This window comes from Protopterus annectens, chromosome 1.part0 (genome assembly GCF_019279795.1).
Source record: "Protopterus annectens isolate FY-2018-M chromosome 1.part0, PAN1.0, whole genome shotgun sequence".
Lineage (NCBI taxonomy): Eukaryota > Metazoa > Chordata > Ceratodontiformes > Protopteridae > Protopterus > Protopterus annectens.
The window spans coordinates 1,209,067,599-1,209,089,810 of record NC_056725.1 but is presented as its reverse complement, the minus strand read 5'-3'; positions in this window follow the sequence as shown (position 1 = coordinate 1,209,089,810).

The following is a 22,212-nucleotide window of genomic DNA, read 5'->3' as shown; positions in this document are numbered from 1 at the left end:
TCGGGTGCTCTCCCCTCTACAAACATTAAACCGGGAATACCCCCTGCACAGGAAGACTACCTTGGACTGCCTGCTCTAAAGTGTGTTTCCCCACAAACCATCATAACCTAGCGTCTTGCTCCCTCGGGTGCTTCCCCCTCTACAAACATTAAACCAGGAATACACCCTGCTCAGGAAGACTACCTTGGACTGCCAGCTCTAAAGTGTGTTTCCCCACAAACCTTCATAACCTAGCGTGTATGTATCTTATCTAACACACGGAAAGTATTTAATGCAAACTGTAACCTACCCTTCACGAGCATGTTAGCAGCCTACTGCAGCCCTTTACCCCCCCCCCCGATTGCTTTGTACCTTATTCTTTTCCCACAAAGCCAACTATTTACTCTGTCTCCCACCCCCATTTCTCCACTAAGTGGCAGCATACACCCATTACAGTGAAACGCATGCTTACATGCTTGCCGTTCTCACTTCCATACTTAACTTTCAAAGCTAATACTCTGAATTACAGAGATATCCCAGCTCTGCCCTATACCACTGAATCTGACTATATCCCACTGCAGTTTACCTTCCCTCTAGCTTGAACACAGTCCCATCTACAGAGCCCCAGTAACTGATTGTTTTTGCTGCTCTGTGTGGGCTTCTCACTCCTACTTGGTGGGCCTCTCACTCCTACTTGGCTCATCCCTCCCCCTTCCCTTCTTCCCGTACTACTCCTCCCTCTTACCTTCTTATCCTCTCCCCACAGGTGAACTTCTTCCCCTGTACCTATTTCACAGAGGTGCTATCTGTGGTGCCATCTTTATAAAGTAAAAAGGAAGGGGATAGCATGTCTGCCACCCCCGATACATTCCTGTGGTTAGGCTGCTCGTCTCACTTCATGGTAGGCCCGGAATCAGCTGTTTAACAGACATATCTATGTAGTTGATATCTCATGTGTTACAAACAACTGCTGCCTTTGCTTTAATATAATGCTTTTAATGCCTTTATAACTACACCTAATGTACAACTGACTTTTTTATGCTGTGTAGCCTAATAGCTGTGATGTCAATATACAAACATAGCAAATAAGTAGCGACTGCTAGTTTAAATGACATCTGCTCAGAATTGTTTGCTTGTTAAAATCTTTGGCTCAGCACTCAGTTTTATCTGGCGTATAACTGTTGGGTTTTACATGTAACATTAAGCTGATTCTGCTCGGAATTGTTTGCTTGTTAACAACTTTAGGTCAGCACTCAGTGTGATCCGGTGTACAACCGTTGGGTTTTACATATATCATTCAGCTTGTATAGTGCTAACACCAACGAGCTTCTGTGGCTGAACGAGAACTGCTGCAGCATTTGAATGTATTGTAATAGCAGCATATGCATCTGCCATTAGCCTATCATGTGCATGTACTCTGTGTTAGCAACCATTGCACCCCTGTAACTGAATGGGGACTGCTTGAATGTAAGTTTGTTGTCTGCCTTTGTATTTCCTAGCTGTATCCCCCTACATACACTCACTCTCTATCCAGCTTCTACTTGAGCCCCCTACTAATACTACCTATCCCTCTAGCCCTATAAACCCTAACCTACTTCTGTCTCTCTCTCTCTCTTTACAGCTTGCTCCCTCATGTGCTCCCCCCCTCTACAAACATTAAACCAGGAATACCCCCTGCACAGGAAGACTACCTCGAACTGCCTGCTCTAAAGTGTGTTTCCCCACAAACCTTCATAACCTAGCATGTATGTATCTTATTTAACACACGGAAAGTATTTAATGCAAACTGTAACCTACCCTTGGCAAGCACGTTAGCAGCCTACTGCAGCCCTTTGTACCTTATTCTTTTCCCTCAAAGCCAACTATTTACTCTGTCTTCCACCCCCATTTCACCACTAGGTGGTAGCATACACTCACTACAGTGAAATGCATGCTTACATGCTTGCCGTTCTCACTTCCATACTTAAGTTAACTTTCAAAGCTAATACTCTGAATTATAGAGATATCCCACCTCTGCCCTATACCACTGAATCTGACTATATCCCACTGCAGTTTACCTTCCCTCTAGCTTGAACACAGTCCCATCTACAGAGCCCCAGTAACTTATTGTTTTTTTCTGCTCTGTGTGAACCTCTCACTCCTACTTGGCTCTTCCCACTCTATTCGCCCTACTGGCTCACTCCGCTCCCCTACCCTGCCCACAAATCCCACCCGCCCCCCAGTGCCTGTACATTTATATCTAACCTAATCCCACCCTATAGTCACACACAACCTGCAATTAGCCACACCCATCTGCAGTCACATGCAAACCCCACACACTCCATCTATGACTACTCTCTCCACACACACATTAATCCTAACCAGCCTTCTTATCTCCCTCTCCTGTCTAACCTTCCTTACACATTTCCCTAACACACACCCACCTCTAAACCCCCAAGCCAAAATCATCTACTTCCCATATACATCCACTACTTATAGCCAAATTTCACCTGAACTATATTGCTCCAAATCAAACCATTATTTCAAAGCCAACATACTCTCAACTCCTCCTTCCCATCACCCCTTTCATACCATCACCTCTAAAAAAAGGCTCCCTCTCAACAACCCTTCTTCCCTATCGCCCATACATTGTCTCCATCAGCTCTTCCTCTACATCTCCCTCTCTCTATCAGGCGACATAGACCCAAACCCAGGACCCAACTCAAGCAGACATCTAAGTAGCAACCCTAACAAACCCCTCAAACCTAAAGCCATCTAACTAACCACCTTCAATGCACAAAGCCTCAAAAATGAAATCCCCAACCTACATGCCTGGCTTGCTCACAACCAACCTGATATTACAGCTATCTTTGAGACGTGGCTTAAACCTTCCATCACTGACAATGAAATCCATCCTCCTGGCTGCGAAATCCTTTGCAATGATAGAACCCAGAAAAAAGGTGGTGGAGTGGCTATTATCTATCCCTCCACCCATACTCTAACTCCATGCACCAACCCCATCCCTACCTTTTCCAATGCCAAAATATAAATAGGCTATTTAAAACTTAACAACTTTAAATCTTTATGCATCAGCTCCATATATATCCACCCTGGCAATAATACCAAAACATTAGAAGACATACTATCCTGGTTTAGCTCCAATATAAATCTTGAAACCTATATCCTTGGCAATGTTAACATTAACTGGGCCTCTCTCATCTCTGACACCCCATCCCATTCAATCAACTTCACCCAACTCATAAACCTTCCAACTAGGCCAAGCAAAGATGGAACCTCTGGTCCATCATAGACTGGATACTCACTACCCATCCCTACATTGCCTCACAAGCCAGTCTTCTACCCGATCCTCTCAGTGACCACCTAACTGCCTTCATTGACTGCATATCCTCCCCCCACAAAAATATCACCAATATATCCAAACCCGCAACTTAGCCTCCTTCAACCCTGAGATATTCTCAGAATGCCTGAAACACACTGACTGGTCACCCCTACAAACTCTCCCACTTGACGATGCATTATCCTATTTTAACAATACATTCCTAACCATCCTAAATCAACAAGCCCCCCCCCCTTAGATCCAAACAAATCAAATCAAATCCCTGCCCCTGGCTATCCTATCAAACTAAAAATATCATGCATCAGCATGATATAAAATGGAAACAATGACAAAAACAAAACACCACCAACTCCCTCCTAGAATTTAAACAACTGTGGAACTTAGCCAAAAAATTAATAACCAAAGATCGCAAAAGCTACTACAACAAACTCCAATCCATGCACTCATCCAATCCAAAAAAAGTTTGGAGCTCCATTTCCTCCATCCTTCACCCTAGCAATAAAAGCAACCCATACCCAGACCCTACTCTCACAAATCTAGAAAATGCCACAAATTTCAACCATTTCTTCATAGATTGCATAGCAAAACTATCCTCCTCCTTCACTGACCACCCCTCCTGCCACCCTCCCCCCATCACTAAACCTCCTCCTACCTCCCCCTTTACCCTAAAACCCATCCCCACAAACACAATAAAAAGACTTCACCTCAAGCTAAAACCTTGTCGTAATGCACCAGACAATCTACCTCCCTGCTTCCTCAATCTGCTGAAGCCATCGCCTATCCCGTATCTATTCTCATAAACAGATCTATACAGGAATCATTCGTACCAACCATCTGGCACCAAGCATACATCATTCCACTTCACAAAGGCAGTAAAAACGTAGACACAACCAATTTTAGACCTATAGCCATACTCTTCCCCTCTCTCAAAAATACTAGAAAAAACTATCCATGCACAAATCATGGAACATCTAAACCTGAACAAACTTCTCTCCCACACCCAACATGGCTTCCGTCCGAGCCACAGTACCATCACTGCCCTCCTTTCCTTTCTAGAGACAATCAACCTAGCATGTGATAATGGCAAATATGTATCATCATTATTTTTAGACCTTTCAAAAGCATACAACACAATCTCCCACTCCTTAATCCTATCCCAGCTCTCATCCTTACATCTCTCTCCCTCCACCCTTGCCTGGTTCACCAGCTACCTATCCAACCACCAACAAGCTGTCCAGTGGAAAGAATCTACCTCTCCTTTCCTACCTACACCCACCAGGGTCCCTCAAGGTTCAGTACTAGGTCCTCTGCTCTTTAACATATTTATCAACAACTTCCACCTCTCCATCCCTGAAGCCTCCATCATCCCATATGCAGACGACTCCATCATCATCTCCTCAGCCTCCTCCCCCTCTGAACTGCTACTAAAAACCCAACTTGCCTTTTCCAAAACAGAATCCTAGATGAAAGCCAATCACCTTGCCCTAAATGCTACCAAAACAAAACTAATGTTCTTTACCCCAACTAGAAACTCCACTTTAGACAGAAACCTGTTCTGCATTACAAAATAAAACTCCATTAGAAATAGTCCCCTCCACCAAACTGCTAGGCATCATTATTGACAAAAACCTAAAGTTTGACTCCCACATATACTCTGCTATCAAGAAAACCCATCAGAAAACTAGTCTCGTATACAGGCACAACCACTATCTCAGCCCCTCCATGCGACAAACACTTGCAACTACCTTTCTCCTCCAATCTCTCATGTATGGCGCTCCCCTATTTACCAACCTCCAACTAGGCCTGTGCTCCAAACTGGAATCCTGCTACCACAAAATTGGCAAATTCGCTACCAACTCCAAAAGTTCATCTCATCACTGCCAGTCACTACTCATTCTCAGATGGCTAGAACTCCCCAACTACCTTAGATATTTGCAACTTACCACTACCCACAAGCTCATCTTCAAACCATCTGACTGTCCATCCCTGGCCACAACCCTAATGCCCTACACTCCCTCCCGCTCCCTAAGATCCGAGAACCAAAATCTGCTTCAAGTACACAAACCCTCTCATCACCCTGGTCAGCTATTACTAGTCTGCACAATAGCTAAACTTTGTAACTCTTTCCCCTCTCACCTATACAACATGCCTAACCATAATAACTTCAAAACCCACCTCTTTTCACACCTATCCTCCAAATGGAAATGTCTCTCTCATGCCCCTACCTAAAGCACCTCCTTTAATTTTGCTTTCTATCCTTTTACTCCCTCCTTTTTTCTTTTCTTTTACAAAAGAATCACTACATACATGACTACCTAATGAGCATTTTCTTTGCCAGTCTGGTTTAATTTTGAATAATATGATTTCCTATTCTAGTGATGCTACCTAATACTTCGGACTGAATATTGTCTATTAATAGCAATGTAATGTAATGTAAACTTACGTATATGTGAAAGTAATGTAATGTATGTAATTTTCTTGTGGAGCTTTTCTCCCAGGGCCTCCACTGAAAATGGGCCAACATGGCCCAGTGGACTATCCCGGTCAACAAATGAAAATAAATAAATAAAATTAGCTTTTGGTCAACAATGCCACAAATGCAATAAATGGAATCATTTCAAAAGGTTTTGTAAATCAAAAGGCCCACATTCTTTTATTAAAAAGGAACATTTAAGAAACGAGTTGATCAATTAGAAAGCTGTGACCTACTGGGTAGCACTAGAAAGCCTTAAACTGATACAAGCCTTCTAGCTTAGAAGAGAGACTTTGGAGTGATTAAGTATCAGTTTTCTGTACTTTCTTGCTGTACTTAACTGTTTTCCGCCTAAACACAGATTTTCCAGCATTTATTGTGATTTAAAAGCTTGTTTTTTTTTCACATATTGTACTTATTTGACTACCTGCACTTTTAAGAAGTTGTTTTTTGTTTAAATAATTTGTTTAACTGTTGTAGGCTACACACGAAAGTGTGATAGCCTTTTCTGGTCATTTGTAGTCATTTAAAGCTGTTTTAAGTGTATATTTTTTTACTGTTTTTGCCTTATCTTTTCAAAAAAAACAAAAAACAAAAAAAACAATTCCTTGTTTCCCACCTTTCTAAGCTAGTATAGTCCAGTTTTCAGGCTAGTGCTGAATTCAGGGCTGTGATACTAGTTTCTGAGTTGCCCATACCTTACTTGGATAGAAGGAAGTTTCTCTGTTCACCTGTGAGAGAGGGCAGCTTTGAGCAACCTATCTGTCCCTGGAGGAGTGGTTCCAGCCCAGAAGTTAGTAGTTTATTGGCCATTTTGGGCTAATTTCTCTCTCTTTCATTTCCCTACTATAAAAACCACGTTTGCACAGTTTTGCACACCGGGCAGTGCTGGTTAGCTACGGTTAAATTATTCCCAGCTCCACTAAGTCTCCTCTTCAGTTTTTCCCTTGAAACTAGTCTAACTCTCAACCTAAGCACTCAAAAAGCATCTTACAGCCAAGCACTTGCTCAGACCTAATAGCAAGCACTAATATACCCTGACAATGATTGCCCAGCAGGGCAAAGCTCTTTATTCACCCTTCACCAACCAAGCGACTAAGCAGCTCACCCTACTATTCAGGCATGACCAAAGGGCAACATCAGGTGCACTCTTCAGTCCAGCTGATGAATCTGGGTATCCTGAGGCAATGTTACAACTGCCTCATGTACACAGACAACCCTCTCCTCCTACCACAAAACACTAACATATGCGAGAGATGCAATTATACAGCCAAACTGGAAGCTAAGCTGTCTCCACCCAAGACTGGAACAGACAGTCAAGAGGAGAAGGTTAACACTTGCACCACACCTAAAGCTGCACACAGACCTACTAAAACAACACTGGCAAAAAATACACATAAATACATAAAATCATACTCGGAGGCTCTAAATAAAAACCTGCAAAAGCATCAGAGACCTCCAAAGCAGACACACAAACAACCTGCACTTCCCGTCACAAACCAGACAACACATAAAACACAAAATCAGTGTGCCGCACAATCACAGCCCTTAAGGCAAAATAACATACCTAACACACTAGTAATAGGTAACTCTATAGTCAGGCACACTGACATCCCACTCACTAGGCTGGACAAGCAGAAGGTTACTGTTAGCTGCCTGTCGGGAGCCAGAAACCGCCACATAACACAAGCACTCAGGTCACTCCAGAACAAGTACAAATATGACTCTGCCATTGTTCATATTGGTGTGAATGACCTGAGACGTACCTCCCTGGACTACATGAAAAGAGACATGGAAGAGCTCTCTGATCATGCAGTCCAGGCTGGCATGACCCTGACCCTGAGTAGCATCCTGCCCTCACCAAGAATGATACCTCAGTATAAAGAAAAAAATGATCAATTTCAACAACTGGCTAAGCTTCTGGCATCATTCAAAGGTGATCCATTGTCTGTCAGCCTGGGACGACATGCTCGACAAGTCACGTTGCTTCACAAGAGATGGCTTGCACCTGTCACCCCTAGGCTTTAGAATACTGGCCAAGGCTCTTGCTGTCCCCATAGTGCCTTTTTTAGGCAAGGCTCAAAAGTCAAACCTACCTCCATAAACAGCACAATTAACAAAAAAAACGATGGTTATGCTACTAAACGCCAGGAATTTAAAATCTCAAAATGCACGCGCTCGAAGCACTCCTCAGTATGGAGAACGTCGACATCTGTGCAGTAACTGAAACCTGGCACTACTAGGCTACAACTCATACCACACGTTTCTGCCACAGAACACAGACTGAAACACAAAAGGAGGGGGTGTATCCATATTCATCAAGGATACCTACACCTCCAGGTTAGTGGCGCAGCATGATACCTCTGAGATCATCCATGTGCAACTAACATCTGGCAAATCTGCATTGCAAATTGTGGCCTGCTACAGATCACCCTCCATGACCCAGGACCACCACTCCACCTTTCTGGAGACACTGGAAAACATGAAGGTCCTACCGAACACCCTGATATTGAGCGATTTCAATTACCCTACCATTCACATGGAAAACTACTCGAGTACAAATTCCCAGGCCCAGCGCTTCCTGGAATTTTTCAACTCAAATGCCCTGGATCAGCTGGTAAACTCCCCTACCAGAGGTGAAAACATATTGGACCTGGTCATCACCAACATGGGTGACAGGCGTTCCACACCGGAAGCCAACACATCACTGGTTAGATCAGACCATAAACTAATCACTCTGGATGTCCACACCCCACCACCACCCACAACTAAGGAAACCACAGCAAAAAAACTTCTCTAAAGCAAACTTCACCTTACTTAAGACAGAGGTGGTAAGTTTCACAGCCCCCACACTAAAGGATAACGCTGCCCAAGATGCAGAAACCTTTACAAATGCACTCTATGAGCACCTACAAGGATGCATGAATCGTGCCATCCCTAGCAAAACCAAGACTCACTCCTCTAAGAGAAAGAAACCAGTTTGGTGGACCCCTGCAATAAACAGGCTATACAATAGAAGGAGGAAACTAGTTAAGAAAAAAAAGCAAATCCCAAGAAGGAAAGACATCCCTGATCAGTATCAGTAAGAAACTAAGGTCCCTCATGAAATCATCCAAGGCTAACTTCAAAAGAAAAATAGTCAAGGATTCAAAAGGTAACCACAAAGACTTCTTTAGCTATGTTAAGAATCTAAGTGCAACTCGCAGATATGTACTGAACTAGTGCAAAATAGCACAAAATATACTGAACCTACTGATATTGCCAACATCCTGGCAGATAGATTCAGTGCAAATGTCACCCGTCTCTCACCTCCAAAAAGGTCCACAACAATACCGGAAAAGTGTAGTGCCCCAAAACTCACAAGCACACAGGTGAAAACAGCCCTTTCAAAAGCCAAAAACACAGCATCAATGGGACCAGATCATGTCCCAGGCTGCGTCTTGCATGAACTACAGAATGAACTAACCCCCCACCTAAACACGCTGTTCAACCTCAGCCTCTCCACAGGCTACATGCCCATAGAATGGCACACAGCAATGGTTATTCCTCTCCACAAAGGAGGGGCCACAACTGACCCTGGTAACTATCGCCCCATAAGCCTGACTAGCATGGTCTGCAAGGCTATGGAGAGTATCATCATGGAACTCATTAACAAAGACATTGGGAAACTCCAAACACTTGACCTGACCCAGTTCGGCTTTGTTAAGGGCAGATCATGCCTACTAAACCTGGTTGACTTCTTTGAGACAGTCACCAAGGCCATAGATGAGGGAAAGGTGGTTCACACAGCCTACCTTGATCTTGCCAAGGCTTTCGACACAATTCCCCACTCAGGTATTACAGAAAAACTCACAAGCCTGAACATAAACCCCTATGTCACAAGATGAGTTGCCAACTGGCTTACAGACAGAACTCATACGGTAAGAATAGCGGGCTCCAGGTCTGACTCTAAACCAGTCACAAGTGGTGTCCGCAAGGCTCGGTCCTGGGACCGCTACTGTTCATCATATACTTCTCAGAAGTACAGGTAAACACAGGAGGACTATGGCTAACCAAGTTCGCCGATGACTGCAAACTGGGAGCCATAATTGACTCTCCGGCTGACACGGACATCCTCCAAAAGGGCCTTACTGAGACGGACACCTGGTGTCAAAGTCATGGCCTCAAGCTAAATGCCAAAAAATGCATAGCCATCCCATTTGGGAAAAACAAAACACCCTTGAATTACCACATAGGTGGCAGCCCCCTTAATACAGAAGAGGTAATAAGAGATCTGGGGACCCAGGTAGATAGTAATCTCTCCTTTGACAATCATATTGCCAAAGTAGTTAGGAAATCCTTCTATGTAGCCCATCTAATTACTAAAGGGGTCTCATCTAGAAATAAAGAGGTTATAGTGCCCCTCTACTCGTCACTCATTAGACCCATCATAGAGTACAAAGCCCCATTTGGGATGTACCTCACAAGACACTTTCAACAGCTGGAAAGACCACAAAAGTACCTCACCAAGAGGATTACTGGCCTCAAACATATGTCCTATGCAGCCCGCCTGAAAAAACTCCGGCTGTACTCAGTGGCATATCGCTTACTCAGAGGTGATCTCTGCCTGACTTACAAAGCCATGTCCAACTCAGAATTGATGGACATGCTCAACCTAAAGAAATCCAAGTCACTGCGAGCCACGCGCTCTAGTGAGCTAAACCTCACCACAACAATAAATAGAACATGGTGGAGGGATAGATTCCTGTCACAGAGACTCCCCATGCTTTGGAACAAAATTCCAAATTACATCAGGCAGAGCCCCTCACTAACACTCTTCAAGAAAAAAATTGACGAGTGGATGGGTAACAGAAAATACACCCCTGGGATCACTTCATTGGCTCTGCTTGACAGAGGATCAGTTAATTAATCAATGGGGCAGTGAAAGCCGACACACTCTGGCTAGGCTTATAAATGCCCTCGGGCAGATAGCCTAGTACCTACCTATGAACCTATGAACCTATTACGTAGGGTCGCAGGCTACTATTTATGTTGATGGTGTGTCAGTGATTCATGAAACAGTCAATGCAGTATATTTAAGGGCAAAGAATGAAGTATTTTGCACTGTTCAGATAAATGGGCAAACCCATGGAACTCAAAGTTGATACAGGTTCCAATTGCAATGTTATGTCATCAGAAACATTTGCTAGACTGTGTCATGGTGAAAGGCTTGATTTGGCAAGGTGTGTGAAGCTTATTGCTTATGGAAGTGAAGAAATTCAGACTGTAGGCTCAGTAGTGCTTTCATGTTACCCCTGCTGGAAGAAGCTACGGCTTGTTATTTTATGTGGTCAAGAGGCACATCCAGTCATTATTAGGGCTCAGAGACAGTTTGAAAATGGGACTGCTTTCATTTAATAAGGAAGTCCACCAAGTTAGCTTGAAAGACCACTACTCTAAATTCACCCAGCACATTTTTTCTACCTATGCTGATCTTTTTTGAAGGCAAACTGGGCAAACCTCAAGTTGTGTACTCCATGAAGTTATACCCAGAGGTCAGTCCAGTTATCAGGCCAGCATGTAAAGTTCCAATAGCCATGCAGGGCAGAATGAAGGTCGAGTTAGATAAAACGGTGCGACAAGGTATGATTTATCTAGTTGCAACTCCAACTGAATGGGTATCTTCCATAGTGGTAGCTCATAAGAAAAGCTCAGATGACATCAGAATATGTATTGATCCATGAGATTTGAACAAAGTGCTAAAAATACCTCATTGTCCAATGTGCACAGTCGAAAATGTCGCAGCCTTGATGCCAAATACCACTGTTTTTTCTTGTCTTAGATGCAAAGAGTTCATTTTGGTAAATTCAGCTTGACAAGAAATTCTCATTGCTCACTACATTCAGTACTCCATTTGGCAGGTACAGATTTTTGAGAACACCATTTGGGATAAATTCTGAAAGTAAAGTCTTTCAGTGTACAATGGAGCAACTTTTTTCTGGGTATCCTTGTTCTATTATAGTAGATGACATACTAGTAGGAGGTAACTGTGCAGCTGAACATGACAGAAACCTCAGAAAATGCAAATTCAAGCTACAAGAAGTTACTTATGTTGGTCATTTATTTATGACTATAGGCTTATGGCCAGACCCTTCAAAGCAAACAGCCATTCTCGAGATGTCAGCTCCAGACAATGTTCAAGCCCTGCAACATTTTGTTGGCATGGTCAACTACCTAGGCAAGTTCATTGGTCTTGGTGCAGTCATTCTACAAGAGAATCAACCTGTTGTTTTGTATCGAGAACTCTTCCCCAAACTGAGATGCAGTATGCCCAGATTGAGAAAGAGTTTTTGGCAATTCTGTTTGCATGTTTGAAGTTCCATGATTATGTTTATGGTAGACCTATCCAGATCGAAACAGACCACCAATGTCTAGTCACTATCTTGAGAAAGTCTATGCATTCATCTCCAGCCAGACTGCAACACATGAAGCTGAGATTGCAAAAGTATAATTTCAATCTTGTCTACAAGAAAGGAAAACTTCTTTATCTTGCTGATACATTATCCAGATCACCCCAAAACACCACAGAACAGCATGAGAATGAGAACCTTGATTTTGAAGTCATGAAAGTGAGAATTTTTTTTCCACATGTCTTGATGAGCTAAGAGATCACACAGCCACAGATCCAGTTTTACAAAGGCTCAACCACTTTATCAATCAAAGATGGTCATCACAGCAATCTAGTATACCCCAAGAAGTGCAACCTTACTTTCTATAGAGAGATGAGATTTTGTCTGACAAAGGTATCATTGTGAAAGGTCAGAAAGTAATTGTTCCAAAGTCCTTGCAACTAGAGTACATTACTATCTTGCATCATGGTCACCCAGGAACTGACTCTACCAAACGAAGGGCTGAGAGGACTAGTACTTTGGCCTTCTGTATCACAAGACATTGAGAGAGCACTTTCATCTTGTTCAGTGTGTAATAGTACAAAGCCACATCAACAGAAGGAACCACTTCAGCTAAACCAGATTCCAGAACTACCTTGGTCGGCAGTAGCCACTGATATCTTTGAGTGCAATGGTTAACATTATTTGGTGTTAGTAGACTCTTGCTCCAATTGGTTCAAGATTGACTTACTTCCTAACCTAGCATCCAGTGCAGGCATTACTAAGATGAAACATCATTTTGCAGTTCATGGCAGCCTACGCAAAGTTATTTCTGACAATGGCACGCAGTTTACAAGCCAATTTGTTGAAGAATGGGACTTTACTCATGTCACACATAGCCCTGAGTATCTGCAATCAAATGGTTTGACAGAACATGCAGTTCAAAGTGCAAAACAGTTACTAGAGAAGTCAAAATAAGATAATAGTAATGTTTTCCCGAATCTCTTGAATCTCAGCAATGTTCCTCATGATAAACATCATGGTTCACCTGCTCAGAGACTTCTGTCAAGACAAACTAGAACCATATTACCAATCAGTAGCCAATCGTTGGTTCCATGTGTCAATAACAATAGATGAGTGAAAAACAATCTGTTAAAGACACGTCTAACCCAGAAGTCCTACTACAATAAAACCAGCAAATTGCTCAATTCATTGCGAGAATGAGAAGTGTAAGGATGCAAACCTCCAAAGGTTATGATCGGAATGGTTTTGTGAAGAATATTGGTCTAGAGCTGAGATTGTACATTGTGGAATCACAAGGAGGAGTTTTTAGGTGGAATCTGATGCATTTGAGACCGGTGTCCGAGTCTATATGACAGCATATAGCCTGTGAGGAAAAACTCTTTATCTCAGACTGAGTTGTCCAGTGTTCCAATTCCAGAGGAAGTTCCAGAGGACAGTCCCTTTCCTGTGATGAATCCAGAAGTTTCTGATACAAGATGTGCACCACAGACTGTCCGTGTATCTAAATTTGGTCCCAAATGTTATGTTAGGAGATATGCTCGCATCTCTAAACCCTGTAACAGATATGAAGCAACTTGTATATGAACATTGTGCTTTTTTTCTAATGTATATAATAATGCATGTCTGACTCTAATGTTGTTTCTTATAAAGGGCAATATTTTTAAGAGGGAGGATGTAGATCAATGTGTGTGCGTATGTATCTTTAGGAAGCTATCCAAGGGCTTGCACAAGTGTATAAATACTGAACACGTGCAAGTTTGACTGCCATTTTGTAGTTAGCTGTTGAGATGTAAGCATATAACAGTATGTATGTAAGGTCTGTCTGTTAACTACTTTGTTCATATTTTATAATGCTGCTATCCATCCTGATATGTTTCTATATATTTAAAGCATCTAAACGAAACCCCTTGTGTGCTTGTCATCTATGTTAGAGAGAGACGAGTGACACCTAGTAGCGCTTGATTCCTTTCCCCAACAGGTAGCAAATGAAATGCCACCTCAATATCTGCCTTTGCCATGAATTCCCCTCTCCCTTGTGCAGCTATCAGACTCAAGGATCTACCGAATGATACATATTTTATTGAGGTATCTGCTTCCATCAGTCCATCATTAACAAATGCCACTAATGGAAATGAAAGATGATTGATAAGCCTAAATCCTCCCCCCATCTTTTTCAGTACTAATCCCAGGGGGGCACACTCATCTTCTTAAATTGTGGTAATTTATAGGGGCCTTTTACGCTTCCCAAGCATACTCTTTCAGTACCTCAGGTCGTTCTCTAGCAAGTTTCAAATTTACTGCCTCAAGGACCATCCTCTGGAATTTAAATGGAATTGCAGACCCCTCTGTGAAACTCTTTTCCAGCACTGCTGCTGCTTCCTTATCTGGGTACACCCAGAATCATGGCACCATTTTTCTATCATAATGGGTGCAAGTAGGGTTCCCTGTTTTAACCATTTTTGCCTTGCCTGGTTTGCCATTGATTGTTCTATTACAGACCTTGACTGGGTACCTCCCCCTGCATGCCAAACCTTTATGGCTGAATCTGCATGCTGAACAGGTGCACCCCCCCCCTTTGTTGTATCTATAGCAATGAAAGATTTCCTCCCCTCTTGTAATACTAACTTGTCCCCCAGTCCTTCAGCCATATCCTGCAAACACTTGCTGCACTGGAAAACCACACTCAGCATGCTTAACATCTGACCTGTAACCTGTCTCCCATAACAAAGACATGTACACATTCCCCCATGGCAGTTCAGGCTGCAACTGTGTGCACCTTCTAAATTGTTCATCATACTCCAGCCACCCACTACCCAGATAACTGTCTCTCATTTTCATGATTCGGTAAAAGTATGACCAAATAGCAGTTGCCATAGGCAGGTTTTGTTCTGTCATCCCACTGGCATAGATTGCAAAACCTAAAAGCCAGTTCTTCCAAGTTCTTCTTATAAGGGGCCTACGTGTAACCTCAATGTCCTTGTCTTTTCTATTTTTGTTCTTACCATCCTCCTCTTCTTCTTTGGGCCTGCTCAGTAGTGAGAAGAGATCCACATATTCACATTTTGCTATCTGTTATCTCACCTCTAAAAGGTGTAACCCCATGAGCTCTGCTATGGATATGTATGTCAGGGAACATGTCTGTGCTGACTGTCCCTCCCTCCACTGAGTTATTACCCATCTCTTGAGACTTCTTCTTCAACTCTATTGTCACTGACCCCTCCACATGACCTCTTCTTTCTACTATTAAAATGTCCATAAGCTGGTGGAACTTTTCTTCAATTCCCCTTGATTTTCTCTTCCTAATCCTTCTAAACGGTTCCTCCCTGAGATCTGCTCTGACCTGCTACCCTGTGTGCTCTATTGTTTCCCCTGACCTCCCTTGATTCATCATCCTCCTCACTCCCTGTGCTGCTCAGGTTTGCCACTTCAGTTCTCTCTTTCTTATTCTTGCTTTTGTCCTTTCTAACTTTGTATACACTGTCACCTTTGTGTACATTAATCCACTCTTTAATTTCATCATTAACAACATCATTCATTCAGCACTCACCTGTTAAGATCTCTGTGTCCTGAAATTTCTCAAGTACTTATTGAATCAATAAAAGGCCCACTGGTGCACTAAGCCCTACTGGGCTGCAGTCAGCTCCCCCCATGAACCATTGTTCAAGGATCATTGCTTAATCTGGTTCTCCTCCTTGTTATACACAGACACCACAACCCCCCCCCCCCCCGCCCATCTTTGCTAAGCTGGAGTCAGTACTCCACCTTAGCCATTAAACAAGAAAGGTCTTACCAGAGACCTGAAATGTCTACAAATTTATGCATACCTCTAGCCCTCCACCAGTCCTTCTGGACCTAGGGCATCCTTAACCCCCTTTCCCATTGACTGAGGCAGTGAAGTCCCAACAAGGCATGATCAAAGATAGTTGTATTTATACATATACACCATTAACTTTACTATTACCCAGCTCCCCTCAACTAGGCTAAAAAACAGAGAAGGCCCACACACCATTACATTTTTTATTATTGTTATTACTATTATTACCCAGCTACCCTGAACTGAACAAATAACTAAAGAAGGTCCACATTAACCCAGCTTTGCTTAACAATCTAGTAAATTATAGCTTTGTTAAAAATATGTTCAAAACAGCATTGTTGTACCCCCCCGAAGTCCGCCAACCCTAATAGGCCCTACTCTTGAGCAATCATGCAACAGTCTGTCGAGGTCCAAGATGCCACATATTTTGTTAAATCTGTATCTTATTACTTTACTACAATGCTTACAGCCACAGTAATGTACACAGCAGGTAAGGTCTAAAATACAACAAATTAAGATGACACTTTAAATAGTTAACTAGGTTAAGACATTACTACATCGGCCTCATCACCCAAACATTCACCAGGCCTAATAGGCCCCAGTCCTTAAGCAAAGTAAGAGATGACCTGAAAATGCCACAAATTTAGTTAATACATTCTAACTTTTGGATTTAATTTACCCTCTTGTATGTTGTTACATTCTGACAATTTGTTATGGTGTTTTTATTACACATTTTCAAAGAGCTTAATTAATGTGAGGTGGTCACATGATTATTATTGGATATTATTTAATGAGTGAATGCTGCTACTTTAGCAGTTCTGAAGAAGTCCTAAATGATAAGGATGAAAGTGCTTGACCATTTTCTTGTTTTATATATTCATTAAAATTTTAGTAGCTGGTCAGATTTTGGCTGTTTTTTGCTTTTTTCCACAGCTGTTATGCCATCACTATGTAAGCCTTTTGCCTTGTTACATTTCTAACTTTGTTAAATCAAGCTTATATCAGAACTCTGGTGCACAACAACCTTTGAAATCACTGACCCAACTAGGCCTCTAGCAGCATAAATCAACTTTAAACAACTATATAAAGGTGAGTTTAAAATCAGGGCCTACCATGCAGTACCATTTCCCTATTACCTTATCTTAACCCGGTGTTTAAAACCAAACAAAACTATAACCAAGTCCTTTCAGTGCTTGAAGAGAAAACATGTGTATACTATGTAGTGACATCACACTCTTGCCAAATTGCTAACTCAAGTTAAGAAATCAGCCATGTGCATCATTTTAGTTAGGAAATACTGCTACCTTCATAATAATATACTATTACAAATCCTTAGTTCTTAGAAGCACTTAAGCAGTAATTTGTACCTTATTAAATTAGGACAACCCAGATAAGCTCAGCAGCTGTCAAATTTCCCAATAACTTTTAAAAGTTACCTGATCAAAACAGAAAAACTTCCAACACAAAGGATCTGGTTTGCTCCACATGTAACTTCTGGACTACAACCTCTGTGCTCTGCTTCATGTTGTTAATTCTCACACTGTGCCTCCTCTTTCTCTGCTTAGCCATCTATCCCTCCCTGATTCTAACCAACATCCTGCCTTCCTGGACTCACTCTCCTCCCCCCCCCCCTTCTCTTGCATGCTATTTTCCCAATGCCAATGTAGCTGTGCCTACGATTCCTTGACACACTCTCAACATAACACTCTATAACATTTTATAAAATACTGTTATAAATAATATTACTCTGGAAGTAGAAGGAACTTTAGAAGTTATAATGTAGTACTAACAGTATGCTGTATACTGTACTTATTTACAATATGTACGTTATATGCAAGACAGTGAAGTCAAGGATACAAATTTATATGGATCAGGCTTTTAGTGTAAGAAGAGAAAGCATATTGGCTTAGCCTCTTTCTATAAAGCAGGTACACTTTCAACTGGTTTTGTAGACTGAGTTTAAACGGATTATGAAAGAGTATAAAGTCAGTTATTTCCCTAAGTTTCTGCAGGATGGCATTCCAAGAAGAAAGAATAATCTCAGAGAAGGCTTTTTCACCACTGGAGAATCAGTATGGGAGTCTAGTAAGCTGTATGGTCTTTATTGTGGAGTCTTTGATTTATGTGTTTAACAATGTAGAGGTAGACAGTAGGAGTCAAGTCAGTTTGTGGATTAGATAGCTAATCAAAAAGTTGGCTCCACCTTAGAAGTCAGGCTTTTTACAAATACTAAATAATTCCCCTGAAGCTATGACTGGACTTGCAGAGTGTGATTCGTTTTATTTTGACATTACACCACTATGAGATTAGCTGCAGATGACAAAAAGTATAACTGATAAAACTGGAATACAGTTTATTCCAAAACAGTTTTAAATTCTAAAGCAGAGAAAACAGAGTAAAAAAAAAAAAACACACCAATGGCTAACCATACATTAATAAGGCTCATGGATTAATTTATACTTCCTAGGTTTCGTCTGCCCCATGAGACAGTTTTAGAATATGACTGGCTTTAGGCAGAAGGACCTAGATGGATGTCTATGACACAACTCAGCCAAGTGCATTTTTCCACCCTTATTGTTATTTTTTTATTATGGTCTTGCTGTAGTGCCTTTGTTGAGACACCCTTGGCTGTGGCCTCTTGCAAGGATGGCACAACACACTCTGTGTAGATTCCAGGTATTCTGCTTGGTCCCACCTACAATTTCAATAATGAATCACAGAGACTTTAAAACCTCAAAGGCTTTGTAATTCATTCTATAGATTGCACTGGGTGGGACTGAACAGAAATACTTTAGAATTTGAAAACTGTCTTTGAAATAAAAAGGATTCTAGTTTTATCAGTTGTACATTTTTATCGTATGCAACTAATCTCATAGTGGTGTAGCTGTCAAAATAAAATTACTCACCTTTTATGTTCAGACATAGCATCAGGGGACTTATTTAGTGTTTGTAAAAAGTCTGCCTTCTAAGGTATTAACAGTTGAGAGAAATAGCTATAGTGTTACCACATTCAGTGTTAAGAGTCTGTAGGTAGTGGCACCATAACTGTATGTTTTCAAGATAATGGTATGATTAGGGTGCAGGTCACATAGAATAGAAAGGTTAACAGCTATTTTTCACCCTGTCAGGCAACCAGATGTATGGGCCGTGAACTTTGCAGGACTAAACTGTAATTGTTAGAACTAATTTGAAATACTTTATACAGTGGTTGGCTTACAGTGTGAGTGTGAAACACAACTGAAATAAATGAATGAATGTGGGCCTCAATATTCATTTATTATTATTATTCATTTTACTACACTCAAGCATCTGTGATATACATAAAGTCCCTGTAATTGGAACTATATGGGGGCTGCCTTTGGATGAAAGTTACTGACCCTAACCTGCTATCATTTCTTTAGGCTAAAGAACAATAATTCTAGCTTTGCAGGACTAACATGCATGTGTGTGAAACAAGCAGGAATACTTTATTGTGGCTGGCTAGAGTATGTTTGTGTGAAAAATGACTGAATTAAATTGTAGTGGCTATTCTTTTTATTACATGTCAACATCTGAGGTGTACATGGTCAATAAAGTAGATAAAAGTGATGAGTGCAGGGCCTATTTGTGGTTCAAAATAATTGACCCTGATGGCATTTGCATAAGTTCAGTAGTCATTATTCTGGATTTAGAGGCTAATGTGTGTTTGTTCGAAGCAGGTTGGAATACTTTATAATGGCTACTGTTTGCAAGAAACAAAGATGAGCTACATTATTGTGGCCATTACTTTTATCACAATTAGATATCTGTTGTTTACACAGTCAAAAAAGTGGCTACAATTGCTGGATTTGGGGTTGCCTGTGGATGAAAATAACCATCCTGGTGTAAGCTAAACAGTTAATCTGACTTTGCAAGACTAGCATATATTTGTGTAAAGCAAGTTGGAATGGCTTGCTGTTGCTATTTTTTAATCACAATCAGACATCTGAAGTTCATTTACACAGGCAATATAAGGAGCTGTAATTGATTATATGGAGGCCATCTGTATATAAAACTGATTTAACACTTGTGTTGTTTTATCAAAGTTAGTCATCAAACTGGTTTTGAGGGAACAGTATCACCCAGTATATTGTATTTGTTAAAATCAACATAAAATTGTCATTGCTATGGCTTATACATTTATATGCATGGACGTATTGCAGTATAGATGAGTAACAACTTAGCCATCATACTCAGAAATCAGCATTATACAGGATAAGTGGCTGCCTTTGATTGTCTGAGCAGGTTGAATGTGAAAACAGTTAATTATTGGTAAAATGGTGTAGTGAACAGCATTGCTGTATCACAGCACTTAAGTCTTTTGGTTGTGTTCTTGATCTGTGGTTCCTCCTCTCTTGTCTCTGCATGTCCTTCCTGTATCTGTGCATTGTCTAAGTGCTCAGGTTTCATTCACAACCCAAAGATGTGCTGTAGATGAATTGGTATTTCTCCAATTTGCCTGTAGACAGGTATGCAGTACAGTGACGGTGTGTGCGTGCACACGTGATTTTGCATGTGTGTGTGTGTGTGTGTGTGTATATATATATATATATATATATATATATATATATATATATATATATACGTGTGCCTTGTGGATAGCCCTCTCTTTTCAGGGATAGTGGTAGCATTTGTGCCAATGTGTAAAACCAGCTTTTGTCAAGCATATATGCACAGTATGCCTCTTTATCTCAACCCTCAAAGACCCCCTGCTTAATTAACAAGCCTTGCTCAGTTGTGTTTAAAGTAGGTTGATACAGCCAGAGTTCTTCTGGCTAGCAGTAAAAAGAACAGTCTTTAAAAAATAATGCATAAAGTACATTGCAGTACACTTACATCTTGACAGATTTTGGGGGTCTGGCTGCTCGCGTGCCTCCCAGTTATATCAGGGGATTATTGCTCCATAGTTGTTTACCAGACTAATGACCACAAAGGTTTTTTTAAGCCTAGCTATGCATCCCAAATCTCTAACAAGTTCTGGTACCCTTGATAAGTGTAAGCAGGGGCTTGGGAGATGAAACATTTGCAAGCAGGGGCCTGGTATTGTAAGCAGGGGCTTGGGAGATTAAACATTTACAAGCAGGGGCCTGGAAGATGAACCATTTACATGCTGCCTATGTCCATTAGAGACACAGGTGCCAAATAAGGAATGAATTTCCTGTCCCCCACCCAATTTTCCATGTTACACTTGAATTGGGTTAGGGAGGAAATATAAATAATAATAATAATAATAATAATGGGTTAGGGAGGAATCCTGCTTCACATGGATGGGGAGCCTATTCCAAAAAAGGGGTAGTCTCTGGGATATATAACTGTCTTGCTATCTGGTCCTATTTACATTACGGCCAAGGTTTAAGTCTTTAGAATGGGTAATTCTGGTGCTGTTTGTTTTGCAGATATGCAAGAGGTCCATTAGAGTGGGGTCTGAAAATGCCTTGTATGCCAGGCATAGATCTCCTTTCAACAGCCTGTAGAAGATAGAATAAAGGGATGGGTCGTGAGGTGATCTGCATAGGACATTTTAGTTACACCCTGTATTCTTTTAGCAGGAACCTCTTGGGATGTTCAATTTGCTGGATATACCTGGTTAAGTACATAGCAATGGGGGCATTGTACTTGATGATAGGTCTAATGAATGCCAAATACAGTGGAAAAATGACTTCCTTGGACCTAGATACCACACCTTTGTTTATAACTTGCACAACATAGAATGATTTTCTCACTACTGCAGACACATTATGATCAAAGGCTACACTGTGTGTCACCCAAGTCCCTGACTAATGGGTCTACTCTTATCGTGTGTTGTCAGTATGATAGCTACCAAGAGTGAATGACTTTCCAAATGATATTGTTATGCATTTCTTGGCATTTAGTTTTAGTACATGGCTCTTACACTAGTTATTTGTCAGTTTCAGCCCTTTTCTGGAACACATTTGTGTCAGTGGAGGATTCTATGACTGCTGCTAATTTGGAATCATTTTCAAATTTAGTAAGCCAGAAGCCATTTGCATTGACCTTGACTTCAGAGAAGTAAATCCCAAAAAGGAGTGGACTCAGGATCGATCCCTAAAAATCTGCACTTGTGACTGGCCTCTTTGTAGGAGTGGACTCCCCAATTCTAACTTCCTGGGTCCTCCCTGTGAGCCAGCTGGCTGTCCACCAGGTGACATAAATGTCTATACCTAACCTCTTGAGTTTG